This window comes from Oncorhynchus mykiss, chromosome 27 (genome assembly GCF_057628025.1).
Source record: "Oncorhynchus mykiss isolate SJ-2025 chromosome 27, ASM5762802v1, whole genome shotgun sequence".
NCBI lineage: Eukaryota > Metazoa > Chordata > Actinopteri > Salmoniformes > Salmonidae > Oncorhynchus > Oncorhynchus mykiss.
Genome location: NC_143048.1, coordinates 37,747,714 through 37,766,947, shown reverse-complemented (window position 1 = coordinate 37,766,947; position 19,234 = coordinate 37,747,714). Strand labels below are relative to the sequence as shown.

Genomic DNA, 19,234 nt, shown 5'->3' with positions numbered 1-19,234 from the left:
TGACTAGCGGTTCCGCTAGCGGAACGTTTCGACAACATCCGGAGAAATTGCAGAGCGCGAAATTGAAATTAAATTATTATAAATATTTAACTTTCATAAAACGACAAGTGCAATACACCAAAATAAAGCTTCACTTCTTGTTAATGCAGCCACCGTGTCAGATTTCAATAAGGCTTTACGGCGAAAGAAAACCACGAGATTATCTGAGGACAGCACCCCACCATACAAACACATGAAAATCATATTTCAACCAGACAGGTGCGACACGAAACTCAGAAATAATTATATAATTCATGTCTTACCTTTGAAGATCTTCTGTTGGCACTCCAATATGTCCCAGAAACATCACAAATGGTCCTTTTATTCGATAAACTCCTTTTTTATATCCCCAAAGTGTCCATTTATTTGGCGCGTTTGATTCAGAAAAACACCGGTTCCAACTCGCCCAACATGACTACAAAGTATCTAATTAGTTACCTGTACACTTGGTCCAAATATTTCAAACAACTTTCCTAATCCAACTTTAGATATCCTAAAACGTAAATAATCAATAAAATTTAAGACGGAATATACTGTGTTCACTAGCGGATAAAATCAACGTGGAGCGCGTGACCTGGAGTGTGCACCAAACAAAAGAGTACACATGGCTTGACACTCATTCTGAACAGTTCTGAACAGTACTTCTTCATTTCTCAAAGGAAAAACATCAACCAATTTCTAAAGACTGTTGACATCTAGTGGAAGCCATACCAACGGCAACCAGGTGCCTCATAAATCTAGATTCCCATGGAAACCAATAGAAAACACAGTCACCTCAAAAAATAATTTCCTGGATGGTTTGCCCTCGTGGTTTCGCCTGCCAAATAAATAATGTTATACTCACAAAAATAATTTTAACCGTTTTAGAAACCTTAGAGTATTTTCTATCCATATCTACTATCTAATTATATGCATATCCTAGCTTCTGGGCCTGAGTAGCAGGCAGTTTACTTTGGGCATGCTTTTCATCCGGATGTGAAAATACCGCCCCCTATCCCAAAGAGGTTTTAAGAAACTGTGGAACAATTTAAGGTGTCTGAATACTTTCCGAAGGCACAGTGTGTGTGTGTGTGTGTGTGTGTGTGTGTGTGTGTGTGTGTGTGTGTGTGTGTGTGGGTGTGTGGGAGTGTGTGGGTATGTGTGGGTGTGTGGGTGTGTGTGGGTGTGTGTGTGTGTGTGTGTGTGTGGGTGTGTGTGTGTGTGTGTGTGTGTGTGTGTGTGTGGGGGGGGGGGGGGGGTGGGGGGGGTGTGTGTGTGTGTGTGTGTGTGTGTGTGTGAAGTCGGAAGTTTACAAACACTTAGGTCGGAGTCATTAAAACTTGTTTTCAACCACTCCACACATTTTTGTTAACAAACTATAGTTTTTAGAGGCTTCTGATGGGCTAATTGACATCATTTGAGTCAATTGGAGGTGTACCTGTGGATGTAATTCAATGCGTACCTTCAAACTCAGTGCCTATTTGCTTGACATCAGGTGAAAATCTAAAGAAATTATCCAAGACCCTCAGAAAAATAATTGTAAACCTCCACAAGTCTGGTTCATCCTTCGGAGCAATTTCCAAATGTCTGAAAGTACCACGTTCAGCTGTACAATCAATAGTGCGCAAGTATAAACAACATGGGACCACGCAGCAGTCATACCGCTCAGGAAGGAGATGCGTTTTGTCTGCTAGAGATGAACGTACTTTGGTGCGAAAAGTGCAAATCAATCCCAGGACAGCAGCAAAGGACCTTGTGAAGATGTTGGAGGAAACAGGTACAAAAGTATCTGTATTCACAGTAAAACGAGTCCTATACCGCTCAGCAAGGAAGAAACCACTGCTCCAAAACCACCATAAAAAAGCCAGACTACAGTTTGCAACTGCACAGGACAACAAAGTCAAGGTACTGGAGTAGCAATCACAAAGCCCTGACATCAATCCTAGAGACAATTTGTGGGCAGACCTAAAAAAGCGTGTGCAAGCAAGGAGGCCTACAAACCTGACTCAGTTACACATGCTCTGTCAGGATGAATGGGCCAAAATTCACCCAACTTATTCTGGGAAGCTTGTGGAAGGCTACCCGAAACATTTGACCCAAGTTAAACAATTTAAAGGCAATGCTACCAAATACTAATTGAGTGTATGTAAACTTCTGACCCACTGGGAATGTGATGAAAGAAAGAAATACTGAAATAAATCGTTTTCTCTACTATTATTCTGACATTTCACATTCTTAAAATAAAGTGGTAATCCTAACTGACCTAAAACAGGGAATTTTTACTAGGATTAGACAATTGTGAAAAACTGAGTTTAAGTGTATTTGGCTAAGGTGTATGTAAACTTCCAACTTCAACTGTAATATTATATTTTTCTAATATTTTTTGAATATTTTATTTTTGTAACAAAAGGGCTCAATGTGGCAGGCAGCAGCAGAGTGGTAGAGGTCAGTCAGACTGCATCACACAGATTCTTTCTATTTTATTGAACCTTTATTTAACCAGGTAGGCCAGTTGAGAACAAGTTCTCATTTACAACTGTGACCTGGCCAAGATAAAGCAAAGCAGTGCGACAAAAACAACAACACCGAGTTACACATAATCAAACGTGTCAAAGTCAATAACTGAAAATAACAAAATAAAAAAAAATAGAAGAATCTATGATAAAATCCATGTACAGTGTGTGTAAATATAGAAGAATACGGAGGTAGGCAATAAATAGGCCACAGAGGCAAACTAATTACAATTTAGTATTAATACTGGAGTGATAGATGTGCAGATGACGATGTGCAAGTAGAGATACTGGGGTGAAAAAGAGCAAGAGGGTAAGTAATAATATGGGGATGAGGTAGTCGAGTGTGCTATTTACAGTTTGGCTGTGTACAGGTACAGTGATCGGAAGGCTGCTTTGACAGCTGATGCTTTAAGTTAGAGAGGGAGATATAAGACTCCAGCTTCAGAGATTTTTGCAATTCGTTCCAGTCATTGGCAGTAGAGAACTGTAAGGAAAGGCGGCCAAAGGAAGTGTTGGCTTTGGGGATGACCAGTGCAAAATACCTGCTGGAGCGCATGCTACGGGTGGGTGTTGCTATGGTGACCAGTGAGCTGAGATAAGGCGGGGCTTTACCTAGCAAAGACTTATAGATGACCTGGAGCCAGTGGGTTTGGTGACGCATATGTAGTGAGGGCCAGCCAACGAGAGCATACAGGTCGCAGTGGTGGTTGGTATAGGGGGCTTTGGTGATAAAAACGGATGGCACTGTGATAGACTACATCCAGTTTGCTGAGTATAGTGTTGGGGGCTATTTTGTAAATGACATCGCCGAAGTCAAGGATCATTAGGACAGTCAGTTTTACGAGGGTATGTTTGGCAGCATGAGTGAAGGAGGCTTTGTTGCGAAATAGGAAGCCTATTCTAGGTTTAATTTAGGATTGGAGATACTTAATGTGGGTCTGGAAGGAGAGTTTACAGTCTAACCAGACACCTAGGTATTTGTAGCTGTCCACATATTCTAGGTCAGAACCGTCCAGAGTAGTGATGCTAGTCGGGCAGGAGGGTGCAGGCAGCAATCGGTTGAAGAGCATGCACTTAGTTTTACTAGCATTTAAATGCAGTTGGAGGCCACGGAAGGAGTGTTGTATGGTGATGAAGCTTGTTTGGAGGTTTGTTAGCACAGTGGCCAAAGAAGGGCCAGATGTATACAGAATGGTGTCGTCTGCGTAGAGGTGGATCAGAGAATCCCCAGCGGCAAGAGTGACATCATAGATATATACAGAGAAAAGAATCGGCCTGAGAATTGAACCCTGTGGCCCCATAGACACTGCCAGAGGACCGGACAACAGGCCCTCCGATATGACACACTGAACTCTATCTGAGAAGTAGTTGGTGAACCAGGCGAGGTAGTCATTTGAACCAGGCGAGGCAGTCAATAGCCAAGGCTATTGAGTATGTTGATAAGAATGCGGTGATTGACAGAGTCGAAAGCCTTGGCCAGGTCGATGAAGACGCCTGCACAGTACTGTCTTTTATCGATGGCGGTTATGACATCATTTAGGACCTTGAGCGTGGCTGAGAGGCACCCATGACCAGCTCTGAAACCAGATTGCATAGTGGAGAAGGTACAGTGGGATTCTAAATGGTCGGTGATCTGTTTGTTAACTTGGCTTTTGAAGATTTTAGAAAGGCAGGGCAGATGGATATAGATCTATAACAGTTTAGGTCTAGAGTGTCTCCCCCTTTGAAGAGGGGGATGACCGCGGCCGCTTTCCAATCTTTGGGGATCTCAGACGATACAAAAAAAGAGGATGAATAGGCTAGTAATAGGGGTTGCAAAAATTTGGGCAGATCATTTTTAGAAAGAAAGGGTCTAGATTGCGCGGTCTCCCGGGTGGAGCAGTGGTTAAGGGCGCTGTACTGCAGCCCCAGCTGTGCCACCAGAGACCCTTAGTTCGTGCCCAGGCTCTGTCGTAACCGGCCGCAACCGGGAGGTCCGTTGGACGACGCACAATTGGCCTAGCGTCGTCCTGGTTAGGGAGGGTTTGGCCGGTAGCGATATCCTTGTCTCATCGCGCACCAGCGATCTTGTGGCGGGTGGGCGCAGTGCGCGCTAACCAAGGTTGCCAGGTGCACAGTGTTTCCTCCGACACATTGGTGCGGCTGGCTTCCGGGTTGGATGCACGCTGTGTTAAGCGGCTTGGTTGGGTTGTGTATCGGAGGACGCATGACTTTCAACCTTCGTCTCTCCCGAGCCCGTACGGGAGTTGTAGCGATGAGACAAGATAGTAGCTCCTAACAATTGGACACCACGAAATTGGGGAGACAAAGGGGTAAAATAAAAAAGTTTTAAAAAGGGTCCAGATTGTCTAGGGTCCAGATTGTCTAGGGTCCAGATTGTCTAGGGTCCAGATTGTCTAGGGTCCAGATTGTCTAGGGTCCAGAATCTACACCTGCATTGCTTGCTGTTTGGGGTTTTAGGCTGGGTTTCTGTACAGCACTTTGAGATATCAGCTGATGTACGAAGGGCTATATAAATACATTTGATTTGATTTAATTTGATATAACCCGGCTGATTTTTAGGGATCCAGATTTTGCAGTTCTTTCAGAACATCAGCTGTCTGGGTTTGGGTGAAGGAGAAGCGGGGGAGGGTTTGGGCAAGTTGCTGCAGGGGGTGCTGAGATGTTGGCCGGGGTAGGGGAAGCCAGGTGGAAAGCATGGCCAGCCGTGGAAAAATGCTTCTTGACAATTGTCGATTATTGAAGATGTATCAGTGGTGACAGTGTTTCCTATCCTCAGTGCAGTGAGCAGCTGGGAGGGGGTGCTCTTATTCTCCATGGACTTTACAGTGTCCCAAAACTTTTTGGAATTAGTGCTACTGGAAGCAAATAGATATAGGCCTACTCACAGGCATAACCCTCTTTCGTGCACACGCCCTTTCAATCTTTCTCTGTCCATTTCATTCCTTCTATCTCTTTTTCTCTCTCTCTCTCTCTCTCTCTCTCTCTTTCTGTCTCTGTCTGTCTGTCTCTTTCTCGCTCTCTACAATTTATGTGTCATCTACACTGGCTCAGGATAAGCAGAAACAAAACCCCCCACCCACCTCTGGTTTCCCAGCGCCCCCAAACCCAGTCACCCAGAACCATGTGCAGGAGGGCCACGGGGTGCAGAGGGGGGCGGCACAGGACACAAGAGGAGGGCATCTCCATCTGTCCTAGAAATAAAGTATGTGAAAGTCCATGAAATGATGGTGTAAATATCATTTTTGGTTAGAAATTTGAAAAGGGCACCAGCCATGTTATTGTAGCAGTAGTATGTCGTCTGTCCTCTTATCTCACATTACACACGTAAGTGTGTGTAGGTTTAATCGTGTGTGTGTGTGTGTGTGTGTGTGTGTGTGTGTGTGAGTGTGTGTGAGTGTGTGTGTGTGTGTGTGTGTGTGTGTGTGTGTGTGTGTGTGTGTGTGTGTGTGTGTGTGTGTGTGTGTGTGTGTGTGTGTGTGTGTGTGTGTGCGTGGATACCTGCGTCTATATGTGCATGAGTTTTGATTACCTGACACTCTGTTCTGCAGGGGTGCAGCAGATGGTGTAGGCTAGATGAGACTGCACAGATGTGTTAAGTGTTTTAGTTAGAGATCAGGGGTATAGGGGGAAGTGTGTGTGTGTGGGGGGCAGGTTAGAGTGAGGCACAGTGTGTTTACAGTCAACACAGACACCGTCCCCCAGCGGAACACAGACGGGTTATCCCGACACACACAGTAACACACCGCTCCCTCTCTGATAACACAGCCCGATGTCGTCCCCCCAGGCACAGAACTCAACCTACACACACACACACACACGCACGCACACTCTCACACACACACACACACACACACACACACACACGCACACACACACGCACACACACACGCACGCACGCACGCACGCACGCACACACACACACACACACACACACATACACACACACACACACACACACACACACACACACACACACACACACACACACACACACACACACACACACACACACACATCTTACGTTGGTCCTGTCGGGGTGTGTTGGTAGCACCTATGAGGGCTGTAGTTAAACCCATAGTAACCCTAGCAACAGAACAGCTGTCTTAACCTCTTCTTGTTCCTATTTCCTGTCAGGTTGCTGGGCGAGGGGGTGGAGCCTAACCAACTGCATGGTCTGGGCTAGACCTCTCTCATGGTGGCAGCTGTGAACTGCCAGCACAGGTCAGAGAGACAGCAGTGTGTGTGTCCCTGTCCGTGTCATGCTCTTCCTGTGTTAACCCTGTCCCATACAGACATATTGCCACAGTAGAAGTGAAGAATGCTCCTGTCACACCAGACGGCCACTAATGCCCCCTCAACCCTCCCTCCCCCTGGCCTGCACCCCTGGCCTGCACCCCGTAAATTCAATTAGCCCCTCTGTATCCCTGTATACACAGAGAGGGGTAGAGGCTCAGGGGGTTAAGGCGGGGTGAATCTAATTTGGGCATGGTTGGCCAATGGGCCATGTCCCTGTGAGACGAAGGGTCCTCCTCAGCAGTTACAGACACCAGTTCACTGAACCCCCCACCCCCCCCCACCCCACCCCTCAGTCTCTGAATACACACACACACACACACACACACACACACACACACACACACACACACACACACACACACACACACACACACACACATACACATACACATACACATACACACACACACAGTATTACAGCTGCAATAAGTAACTCTTTGGGCGACTTGACAAAAAGTAAGAGACCTATACGCAATCAGCTAACACATGGGTAACACACTCTGCATGAAAGGAAGTACCCCTTCGCCCCTACACCCTGTTCTCCATGCCATTTATATCACACTTTAACCCTCCCTTCCCCTCCATGCTTTCTGTCCGTTTAGTGCCAGAGTTCTGTAGCCTGCTGTGTTGACTTGTGAAGTGTGGATGTTTGTGTTGATGAACGCATTGTGTTCCATGTTGATGTATGTGTTCTTGTCTTGTGCACACTAGCACTGTACTCTTTGTTGTGTGTGTGTGTGTGTGTGGTACACTGTATGAGTGTGTGTTATGAGTGCTATATTTCAGTGTGTTGGTGACACTCGTCTGTTTATTTCTGTCCTCTAAACCCCCAGTGAGCTCTCACAGCTGCAGTGAAGACAGAGAAAACACACACTACAGAACTTTTGAAAATGTTTCAGACTTTAGCACGGAGACCACTGTCTTTATACACAGAACTATAGATGTAGAATTCTCACTCACAGCCACTAGACAGTGACTGACCACTGTGGGTCTGCATATTACCCACATACGATGCAGTGGTTTGTGCACCTAACACATAACTCTGCAATGTTGGGTTGTATTGGAGAGAGTCCCAGTCTTAAATCATTTTCCACACACAGTCTGTGCCTGTATTTAGTTTTCATGCTAGTGAGGGCCGAGAATCCACTCTCACATAGGCATGTTGTTGCAAAGGGCATCAGTGTCTTAACAGCAGAGATTTGCCAAGGCAGGATACTCTGAGCGCAGCCCAATCCAGAAATCTGTCAGTGGCTTCTGATTAAATTACATTTTCACGAAACCGCTTGTTGCAATTTTGATGAGGCTCTCTTGTTCAGATATCAGTAAGTGGACTGGAGGCAGGGCATGAAAGGGATAACGAATCCAGTTGTTTGTGTCATCCGTTTCGGTAAAGTACCTGCATAATTGCGCACCAAAGTCACTCCGGTGCTTCGCTCAATCACATTTGACATTGTTCTTAAGCTTGAGTTCATTTGCACACAAACAATCATACAATGTTGGAAAGACCTGTGTGTTGTCCTTGTTAATGCAGACAGAGAAGAGCTTCAACTTCTTAATTTTGTCTCAATTTTGCCTCAATTTTGTCCCGCACATTGAATATAGTTGCGGAGAGTCCCTGTAATTCTCGATTCAAATCATTCAGGGGAGAAAAAAACTCACCCAGATAGGCTAGTCGTGTGAGAAACTCCTCATCATGCAAGCAGTCAGACAAGTGAAAATGATGGTCAGTAAAGAAAACTTTAAGCTTGTCTCTCAATTTAAAAAACGTGTCAATACTTTGCCCCTTGATAACCAGCGCACATCTGTATGTTGTAAAAGTGTTACATGGTCGCTGCCCATATCATTGCATAGTGCAGAAAATACACGAGAGTTCAGGGGCCTTGCTTTAGCAAAGTTAACCATTTTCCCTGTAGTGTCCAAAACGTCTTTCATGCTGTCAGGCATTCCCTTGGCAGCAAGAGCCTCTAGGTGGATGCTGCAGTGTACCCAAGTGGTGTCTAGAGCAACTGCTTGCACACGCGTTACCACTCCACTATGTCTCCCTGTCATGGCTTTTGCACCATCAGTACAGACACCAACACGAGCAGCAGCTACGTTTGGCTACATACGAACGTTAGTGGAATTCCTGCGAGAGAGTAACGGTTAATGTGATTGGATGTTAATTATTTGACTAGGTTACCTGTATTTGACATTGTGTTCTTAATACACCTGAACACTAGATGGTTTAATGTCATTTTTTTGCAGTGAAACGAGGCTACTCAGCCGATAAAAAACCCTCACTGTAATGTATATATCCCCGTTGGAAAATATAAATGTACTGTTTGAAAAGGTGAAGAATTATTATTATAATTATGATTTTTTTTAAATGTGAATCCCATTTTTATTTGGTGTACCCCCGGTGGCATTGCGCGCACTCAAGTTTGGGAATAGTTGAGCTGAACGGAGTGAGCTCTACTGTGAATGGCCCTTGGGAATCAAGGATTCGCTCCCATCGCTCCCATCGCTCCCATCGCTCCCATCGCTCCCATCGCTCCCATCGCTCCCATCGCTCCTATCAAATCCCATCGCTCCCATCGCTCCTATCAAATCCCATCGCTCCCATCGCTCCCATCGCTCCCATCGCTCCTATCAAATCCCATCGCTCCCATCGCTCCCATCGCTCCTATCAAATCCCATCGCTCCCATCGCTCCCATCGCTCCTATCAAATCCCATCACTCCCATCGCTCCCATCGCTCCTATCAAATCCCATCGCTCCCATCGCTCCCATCGCTCCCATCGCTCCCATCGCTCCCATCGCTCCTATCAAATCCCATCGCTCCCATCGCTCCTATCATTCCCATCGCTCCCATCAAATCCCATCGCTCCCATCGCTCCCATCGCTCCCATCGCTCCCATCGCTCCCATCGCTCCTATCAAATCCCATCGCTCCCATCGCTCCTATCAAATCCCATCGCTCGCATTGCTCCCATCGCTCCCATCGCTCCTATCAAATCCCATCGCTCCCATCGCTCCTATCAAATCCCATCGCTCCCATCGCTCCCATCGCTCCCATCGCTCCTATCAAATCCCATCGCTCCCATCGCTCCCATCAAATCCCATTGCTCCCATCGCTCCCATCGCTCCTATCAAATCCCATCGCTCCTATCGCTCCCATCGCTCCCATCAAATCCCATCGCTGCCATCGCTCCCATCGCTCCTATCAAATCCCATCGCTCCCATCGCTCCCATCGCTCCTATCAAATCCCATCGCTCCCATCGCTCCCATCGCTCCCATCGCTCCCATCGCTCCTATCAAATCCCATCGCTCCCATCGCTCCTATCAAATCCCATCGCTCCCATCGCTCCTATCGCTTCCATCGCTCCTATCAAATCCCATCGCTCCCATCGCTCCCATCAAATCCCATCGCTCCCATCGCTCCCATCGCTCCCATCGCTCCTATCAAATCCCATCGCTCCCATCGCTCCCATCGCTCCTATCAAATCCCATCGCTCCCATCGCTCCCATCGCTCCCATCGCTCCTATCAAATCCCATCGCTCCCATCGCTCCCATCAAATCCCATCGCTCCCATCGCTCCCATCGCTCCTATCAAATCCCATCGCTCCCATCGCTCCCATCGCTCCTATCAAATCCCATCGCTCCCATCGCTCCCATCGCTCCTATCGCTCCCATCGCTCCCATCAAATCCCATCGCTCCCATCAAATCCCATCGCTCCCATCGCTCCCATCGCTCCCATCGCTCCTATCAAATCCCATCGCTCCCATCGCTCCCATCGCTCCTATCAAATCCCATCGCTCCCATCGCTCCCATCGCTCCTATCAAATCCTATCGCTCCCATCGCTCCCATCGCTCCTATCAAATCCCATCGCTCCCATCGCTCCCATCGCTCCTATCAAATCGCATCGCTCCCATCGCTCCCATCAAATCCCATCGCTCCCATCGCTCCCATCGCTCCCATCGCTCCTATCAAATCCCATCGCTCCCATCGCTCCTATCGCTCCCATCGCTCCCATCGCTCCTATCAAATCCCATCGCTCCCATCGCTCCCATCGCTCCTATCAAATCCCATCGCTCCCATCGCTCCCATCAAATCCCATTGCTCCCATCGCTCCCATCGCTCCCATCGCTCCTATCAAATCCCATCGCTCCTATCGCTCCCATCGCTCCCATCAAATCCCATCGCTGCCATCGCTCCCATCGCTCCCATCGCTCCCATCGCTCCTATCAAATCCCATCGCTCCCATCGCTCCCATCGCTCCTATCAAATCCCATCGCTCCCATCGCTCCTATCGCTCCCATCGCTCCCATCGCTCCTATCAAATCCCATCGCTCCCATCGCTCCTATCAAATCCCATCGCTCCCATCGCTCCTATCGCTTCCATCGCTCCTATCAAATCCCATCGCTCCCATCGCTCCCATCAAATCCCATCGCTTCCATCGCTCCCATCGCTCCCATCGCTCCCATCGCTCCTATCAAATCCCATCGCTCCCATCGCTCCCATCGCTCCTATCAAATCCCATCGCTCCCATCGCTCCCATCGCTCCCATCGCTCCTATCAAATCCCATCGCTCCCATCGCTCCCATCAAATCCCATCGCTCCCATCGCTCCCATCGCTCCTATCAAATCCCATCGCTCCCATCGCTCCTATCGCTCCCATCGCTCCCATCAAATCCCATCGCTCCCATCAAATCCCATCGCTCCCATCGCTCCCATCGCTCCCATCGTTCCTATCAAATCCCATCGCTCCCATCGCTCCCATCGCTCCTATCAAATCCCATCGCTCCCATCGCTCCCATCGCTCCCATCGCTCCTATCAAATCCTATCGCTCCCATCGCTCCCATCGCTCCTATCAAATCCCATCGCTCCCATCGCTCCCATCGCTCCCATCGCTCCTATCAAATCGCATCGCTCCCATCGCTCCCATCAAATCCCATCGCTCCCATCGCTCCCATCGCTCCTATCAAATCCCATCACTCCCATCGCTCCTATCGCTCCCATCGCTCCCATCGCTCCTATCAAATCCCATCGCTCCCATCGCTCCCATCGCTCCTATCAAATCCAATCGCTCCCATCGCTCCCATCGCTCCCATCAAATCCCATCGCTCCCATCGCTCCCATCGCTCCTATCAAATCCCATCGCTCCCATCGCTCCCATCGCTCCTATCAAATCCCATCGCTCCCATCGCTCCCATCAAATCCCATCGCTCCCATAGCTCCCATTGCTCCCATCGCTCCTATCAAATCCCATCGCTCCCATCGCTCCTATCGCTCCCATCGCTCCCATCAAATCCCATCGCTCCCATCGCTCCCATCGCTCCCATCGCTCCTATCAAATCCCATTGAGAGCCTACGTCATTGACAGAAAAACTTGAATTGTTACAACTTGTTGTGTTGTTGTCCTCTGCTGGCTAGCTAGCCAGCTAGCTAATATTGTCCCTTTCCTAAATTAGCTATGGATGTAGGTAGGGATTTGGACTTGTGGTTTTACTTAATTCTCCGTACTGGCCAATGATTACACCGGCGATTCTGATCCAACCATTAATTCATACATTGTTGTGCCCCTGCCTGAGGTTTTAGCCAGGTAGCCTAGGACAACAGAAAATAAAAGTGACCGTTTCAACATGTTTTTCTACGCACACACACACACACACAGAAATCAGAACCATGGACAGCCATGTCATATTTAGCTTATATTGATGGGACTAAATAGTTTTTGGTATCTTTTAGTTGTCACTGTATTAGTCTAGACAGAGGTTATGTTGATGATAATGAAATGTTGAAGTTGAAATGATGCTGTGTGTGGGGGGAGGGGCTGGGGTTGAGGGTGTGTGTGTGAGGGGTTGAGTGTGTGTGAGGAGTTGATGATGATGATGTGTGTGTGTGTGTGTGTGTGTGTGTGTGTGTGTGTGTGTGTGTGTGTGTGTGTGTGTGTGTGTGTGTGTGTGTGTGTGTGTGTGTGTGTGAGGGGTTGAGGGTGTGTGTGAGGGGCTGGGGTTGAGGGTGTGTGTGTTGGTGAGGATGTGTGTTTTGTGTGTGAAGGGTTGGGGTTGAGGGTGTGTTTGTGAGGGGTTGAGAGTGTGTGTGTTGGTGAGGGTGTGTGTGTGTGTGAGGGGTTGAGGGTGTGTGTGTGTGTGAGTAGCTTTGATCTGGCTGAAAGCAGGGATGGGCTGGGTACCCCCTGTTTGCACTCTTAACACACAATCCCCCTCTTCATCTCTCTTTCTCTCCAACCCCCTATCCCTCCCTCCCCTCCCTTTATTCACGTGCACAATGAGGGCTCGCCCGAGTGGAACGCCTGTTGACCGTTCCAACCGAGCGACTCGTTGGGAAAAATGTGAATACAAGTTTTCCTCTCCTCCTCAAGAGGATGTAGGATGGAGAGAGGGAGGGAGAGAGAGGCCTGGAGTGGGATGATCGGTTTTAGGGGGAGTGTGGGGTGGGAATGGGACAGGATTATGGGGCAGTGACACTTAAATCACACTGCCGGACAGGCAGACAGACCTGGGAATATAGCGGCTCATTCATAGGAGAAGCACAGTGTGATGGATCTGAACACTAATTCTGACCCAAGATATTGCCCACACCTGGATCTAGGCTAAAACCCACTGACAAAACGGGGTATGAAACAGAGACCCGGCTGTTAGGACCCTGACACCCACCCCTCCACACCACAGCCCTGAGGCCTTTAGAGGGAGACCGTGTGAGACAAGTGGACAGCTGGGCAGGGGGGTCAAGGTAGGTGTGTGTCTGGCCAGGTGAGACGGAAGTCTCCTTCCTCCCCAAGGCTGTTTGGTAAAGCCACAACAGGTGGGAGAGAGAGGACGGTAGAGAGGTAATCAAAGAGGTAAACAGAAAGAGAGAGAGTGAGCGACACAGACTGAGGTAGGAAACATCACATCATGTATCATTAAACTAGGCAAGATACATGTAGCCCATAACATAGTACTGTGGAAACATCACAAGTATGATATGATGGTGGCTGTGTCTAGACCAATCTGATTGTGAGATGAGTTAGCAAACTGAGGCACTTAGTCCTTCTCCTCTCACTAAGCTTAACACACTCTCACACACTCTCACTATGGCTAACACACTCTCACTAGGGCTAACACATTCTCACTGGAGCTAACACACTCTCACTAGGGCTAACACACTCTCACTAGGGCTAACACACTCTCACTAGGGCTAACACACTTTCACTAGGGCTAACACACTCTCACTAGGGCTAACCCACTTTCACTTGGGCTAACACGCTTTCACTGGAGCTAACACACTCTCACTAACTCTCACTAGGGCTAACACACTTTCACTGGGGCTAACACACTCTCACTAAGGCTAACACACTCTCACTGGGGCTAACATACTCTCACTGGGGCTAACACACTCTCATTGGGGCTAACACACTCTCACTGGGGCTAACACACTCACTGGGGCTAACACTCTCACTGGGGATAACACACTTTCACTGGGGATAACATACTCTCACTGGGGATAACACACTCTCACTGGGGATAACACACTCTCACTAGGGCTAACACACTCTCACTAGGGCTAACACACTTTCACTTGGGCTAACACACTTTCACTGGAGCTAACACACTCTCACTAACTCTCACTAGGGCTAACACACTTTCACTGGGGCTAACACACTCTCACTAGGGCTAACACACTCTCACTGGGGCTAACATACTCTCACTGGGGCTAATACAGTCTCATTGGGGCTAACACACTCTCACTGGGGCTAACACACTCACTGGGGCTAACACACTCTCACTGGGGATAACACACTTTCACTGGGGATAACATACTCTCACTGGGGATAACACACTCTCACTGGGGATAACACACTCTCACTAGGGCTAACACACTCTCACTAGGGCTAACACACTTTCACTAGGGCTAACACACTCTCACTAGGGCTAACACACTTTCACTTGGGCTAACACACTTTCACTGGAGCTAACACACTCTCACTAGGGCTAACACACTCTCACTGGGGCTAACATACTCTCACTGGGGCTAACATACTCACTGGGGCTAACATACTCTCACTGGGGCTAACACACTCTCATTGGGGCTAACACACTCTCACTGGGGCTAACACACTCACTGGGGCTAACACTCTCACTGGGGATAACATACTTTCACTGGGGATAACATACTCTCACTAGGGCTAACACACTCTCACTAGGGCTAACACACTTTCACTAGGGCTAACACACTCTCACTGGAGCTAACACACTCTCACTAGGGCTAACACACTTTCACTTGGGCTAACACACTTTCACTGGAGCTAACACACTCTCACTAACTCTCACTAGGGCTAACACTTTCACTGGGGCTAACACACTCTCACTAGGGCTAACACACTCTCACTGGAGCTAACATACTCTCACTGGGGCTAACACACTCTCATTGGGGCTAACACACTCTCACTGGGGCTAACACACTCACTGGGGCTAACACTCTCACTGGGGATAACACACTTTCACTGGGGATAACATACTCTCACTGGGGATAACACATTCTCACTGGGGATAACACACTCTCACTAGGGCTAACACACTCTCACTGGGGATAACACACTCTCACTCGGGCTAACACTCTCAGTCAGGCTAACACACTCTCACTAGTGCTAACACACTCTCACTGGGGCTAACACACTCTCACTGGGGAGAACACACTCTCACTAGGGCTAACACACTCTCACTGGGGCTAACACCACTTTCACTGGGGCTAACACACTCTCACTGGAGCTAACAGACTTTCACTGGGGCTAACACACTCTCACTGGAGCTAACACTCTCACACACTCTTACTGGGGCTAACACTCTCACTGGGGCTAACACACTCTTACTCGGGCTAACACACTCTCACTAGGGCTAACACACTCTCACTGGGGCTAACACACTCTCACTAAGGCTAACAACCTCTCACTAAGGCTAACACACTCTCACTAGGGCTAACACACTCTCACTAGGGCTAACACACTTTCACTGGAGTTAACACACTCTCACTAACTCTCAATGGGGCTAACACACTTTCACTGGGGCTAACACACTCTCACTCGGGCTAACACACTCTCACTGGGGCTAACACACTCTCACTGGGGATAACACACTCTCACTAGGGCTAACACACTCTCACTGGGGCTAACACCTCTTTCACTGGGGCTAACACACTCTCACTGGAGCTAACAGACTTTCACTGGGGCTAACACACTTTCACTGGAGCTAACACTCTCACACACTCTTACTGGGGCTAACACTCTCACTGGGGCTAACACACTCTCACACGGGCTAACACACTCTCACTAGGGCCTACACACTCTCACTGGGGCTAACACACTCTCACTAAGGCTAACACCCTCTCACTGGGGCTAAAACACTCTCACAAGGGCTAACACACTCTCACTAAGGCTAACACACTCTCACTGGGGCTAACACACTCTCACTAGGGCTAACACACTTTCACTTGGGCTAACACACTTTCACTGGAGCTAACACACTCTCACTAACTCTCACTAGGGCTAACACACTTTCACTGGGGCTAACACACTCTCACTAGGGCTAACACACTCTCACTGGGGCTAACATACTCTCACTGGGGCTAATACAGTCTCATTGGGGCTAACACACTCTCACTGGGGCTAACACACTCACTGGGGCTAACACACTCTCACTGGGGATAACACACTTTCACTGGGGATAACATACTCTCACTGGGGATAACACACTCTCACTGGGGATAACACACTCTCACTAGGGCTAACACACTCTCACTAGGGCTAACACACTTTCACTAGGGCTAACACACTCTCACTAGGGCTAACACACTTTCACTTGGGCTAACACACTTTCACTGGAGCTAACACACTCTCACTAGGGCTAACACACTCTCACTGGGGCTAACATACTCTCACTGGGGCTAACATACTCACTGGGGCTAACATACTCTCACTGGGGCTAACACACTCTCATTGGGGCTAACACACTCTCACTGGGGCTAACACACTCACTGGGGCTAACACTCTCACTGGGGATAACATACTTTCACTGGGGATAACATACTCTCACTAGGGCTAACACACTCTCACTAGGGCTAACACACTTTCACTAGGGCTAACACACTCTCACTGGAGCTAACACACTCTCACTAGGGCTAACACACTTTCACTTGGGCTAACACACTTTCACTGGAGCTAACACACTCTCACTAACTCTCACTAGGGCTAACACTTTCACTGGGGCTAACACACTCTCACTAGGGCTAACACACTCTCACTGGGGCTAACATACTCTCACTGGGGCTAACACACTCTCATTGGGGCTAACACACTCTCACTGGGGCTAACACACTCACTGGGGCTAACACTCTCACTGGGGATAACACACTTTCACTGGGGATAACATACTCTCACTGGGGATAACACATTCTCACTGGGGATAACACACTCTCACTAGGGCTAACACACTCTCACTGGGGATAACACACTCTCACTCGGGCTAACACTCTCACTCAGGCTAACACACTCTCACTAGGGCTAACACACTCTCACTGGGGCTAACACACTCTCACTGGGGAGAACACACTCTCACTAGGGCTAACACACTCTCACTGGGGCTAACACCACTTTCACTGGGGCTAACACACTCTCACTGGAGCTAACAGACTTTCACTGGGGCTAACACACTCTCACTGGAGCTAACACTCTCACACACTCTTACTGGGGCTAACACTCTCACTGGGGCTAACACACTCTCACTCGGGCTAACACACTCTCACTAGGGCTAACACACTTTCACTAGGGCTAACACACTCTCACTAGGGCTAACACACTTTCACTTGGGCTAACACACTTTCACTGGAGCTAACACACTCTCACTAGGGCTAACACACTCTCACTGGGGATAACACACTCTCACTCGGGCTAACACTCTCACTCAGGCTAACACACTCTCACTAGGGCTAACACACTCTCACTGGGGCTAACACACTCTCACTGGGGAGAACACACTCTCACTAGGGCTAACACACTCTCACTGGGGCTAACACCACTTTCACTGGGGCTAACACACTCTCACTGGAGCTAACAGACTTTCACTGGGGCTAACACACTCTCACTGGAGCTAACACTCTCACACACTCTTACTGGGGCTAACACTCTCACTGGGGCTAACACACTCTCACTCGGGCTAACACACTCTCACTAGGGCTAACACACTTTCACTAGGGCTAACACACTCTCACTAGGGCTAACACACTTTCACTTGGGCTAACACACTTTCACTGGAGCTAACACACTCTCACTAGGGCTAACACACTCTCACTGGGGCTAACATACTCTCACTGGGGCTAACATACTCACTGGGGCTAACATACTCTCACTGGGGCTAACACACTCTCATTGGGGCTAACACACTCTCACTGGGGCTAACACACTCTCACTGGGGATAACACACTCTCACTAGGGCTAACACACTCTCACTGGGGCTAACACCTCTTTCACTGGGGCTAACACACTCTCACTGGAGCTAACAGACTTTCACTGGGGCTAACACACTTTCACTGGAGCTAACACTCTCACACACTCTTACTGGGGCTAACACTCTCACTGGGGCTAACACACTCTCACTCGGGCTAACACACTCTCACTAGGGCTAACACACTTTCACTAGGGCTAACACACTCTCACTAGGGCTAACACACTTTCACTTGGGCTAACACACTTTCACTGGAGCTAACACACTCTCACTAGGGCTAACACACTCTCACTGGGGATAACACACTCTCACTCGGGCTAACACTCTCACTCAGGCTAACACACTCTCACTAGGGCTAACACACTCTCACTGGGGCTAACACACTCTCACTGGGGAGAACACACTCTCACTAGGGCTAACACACTCTCACTGGGGCTAACACCACTTTCACTGGGGCTAACACACTCTCACTGGAGCTAACAGACTTTCACTGGGGCTAACACACTCTCACTGGAGCTAACACTCTCACACACTCTTACTGGGGCTAACACTCTCACTGGGGCTAACACACTCTCACTCGGGCTAACACACTCTCACTAGGGCTAACACACTTTCACTAGGGCTAACACACTCTCACTAGGGCTAACACACTTTCACTTGGGCTAACACACTTTCACTGGAGCTAACACACTCTCACTAGGGCTAACACACTCTCACTGGGGCTAACATACTCTCACTGGGGCTAACATACTCACTGGGGCTAACATACTCTCACTGGGGCTAACACACTCTCATTGGGGCTAACACACTCTCACTGGGGCTAACACACTCACTGGGGCTAACACTCTCACTGGGGATAACATACTTTCACTGGGGATAACATACTCTCACTAGGGCTAACACACTCTCACTAGGGCTAA

General features: G+C 48.6%; 1 pseudogene across 1 annotated transcript in view; it reads left to right on the top strand.

Annotated features, from left to right (window-relative positions):
* The window catches only part of LOC110507945 (uncharacterized), a 101,084-nt pseudogene that overhangs the window by 12,745 nt on the left and 69,105 nt on the right, over nt 1–19,234 (top strand). The window contains exon 5 of the transcript XR_016492502.1: nt 6,669–6,839. The product of XR_016492502.1 is annotated as an uncharacterized LOC110507945 (transcript). The remainder of the gene's footprint in view (nt 1–6,668; nt 6,840–19,234) is intronic.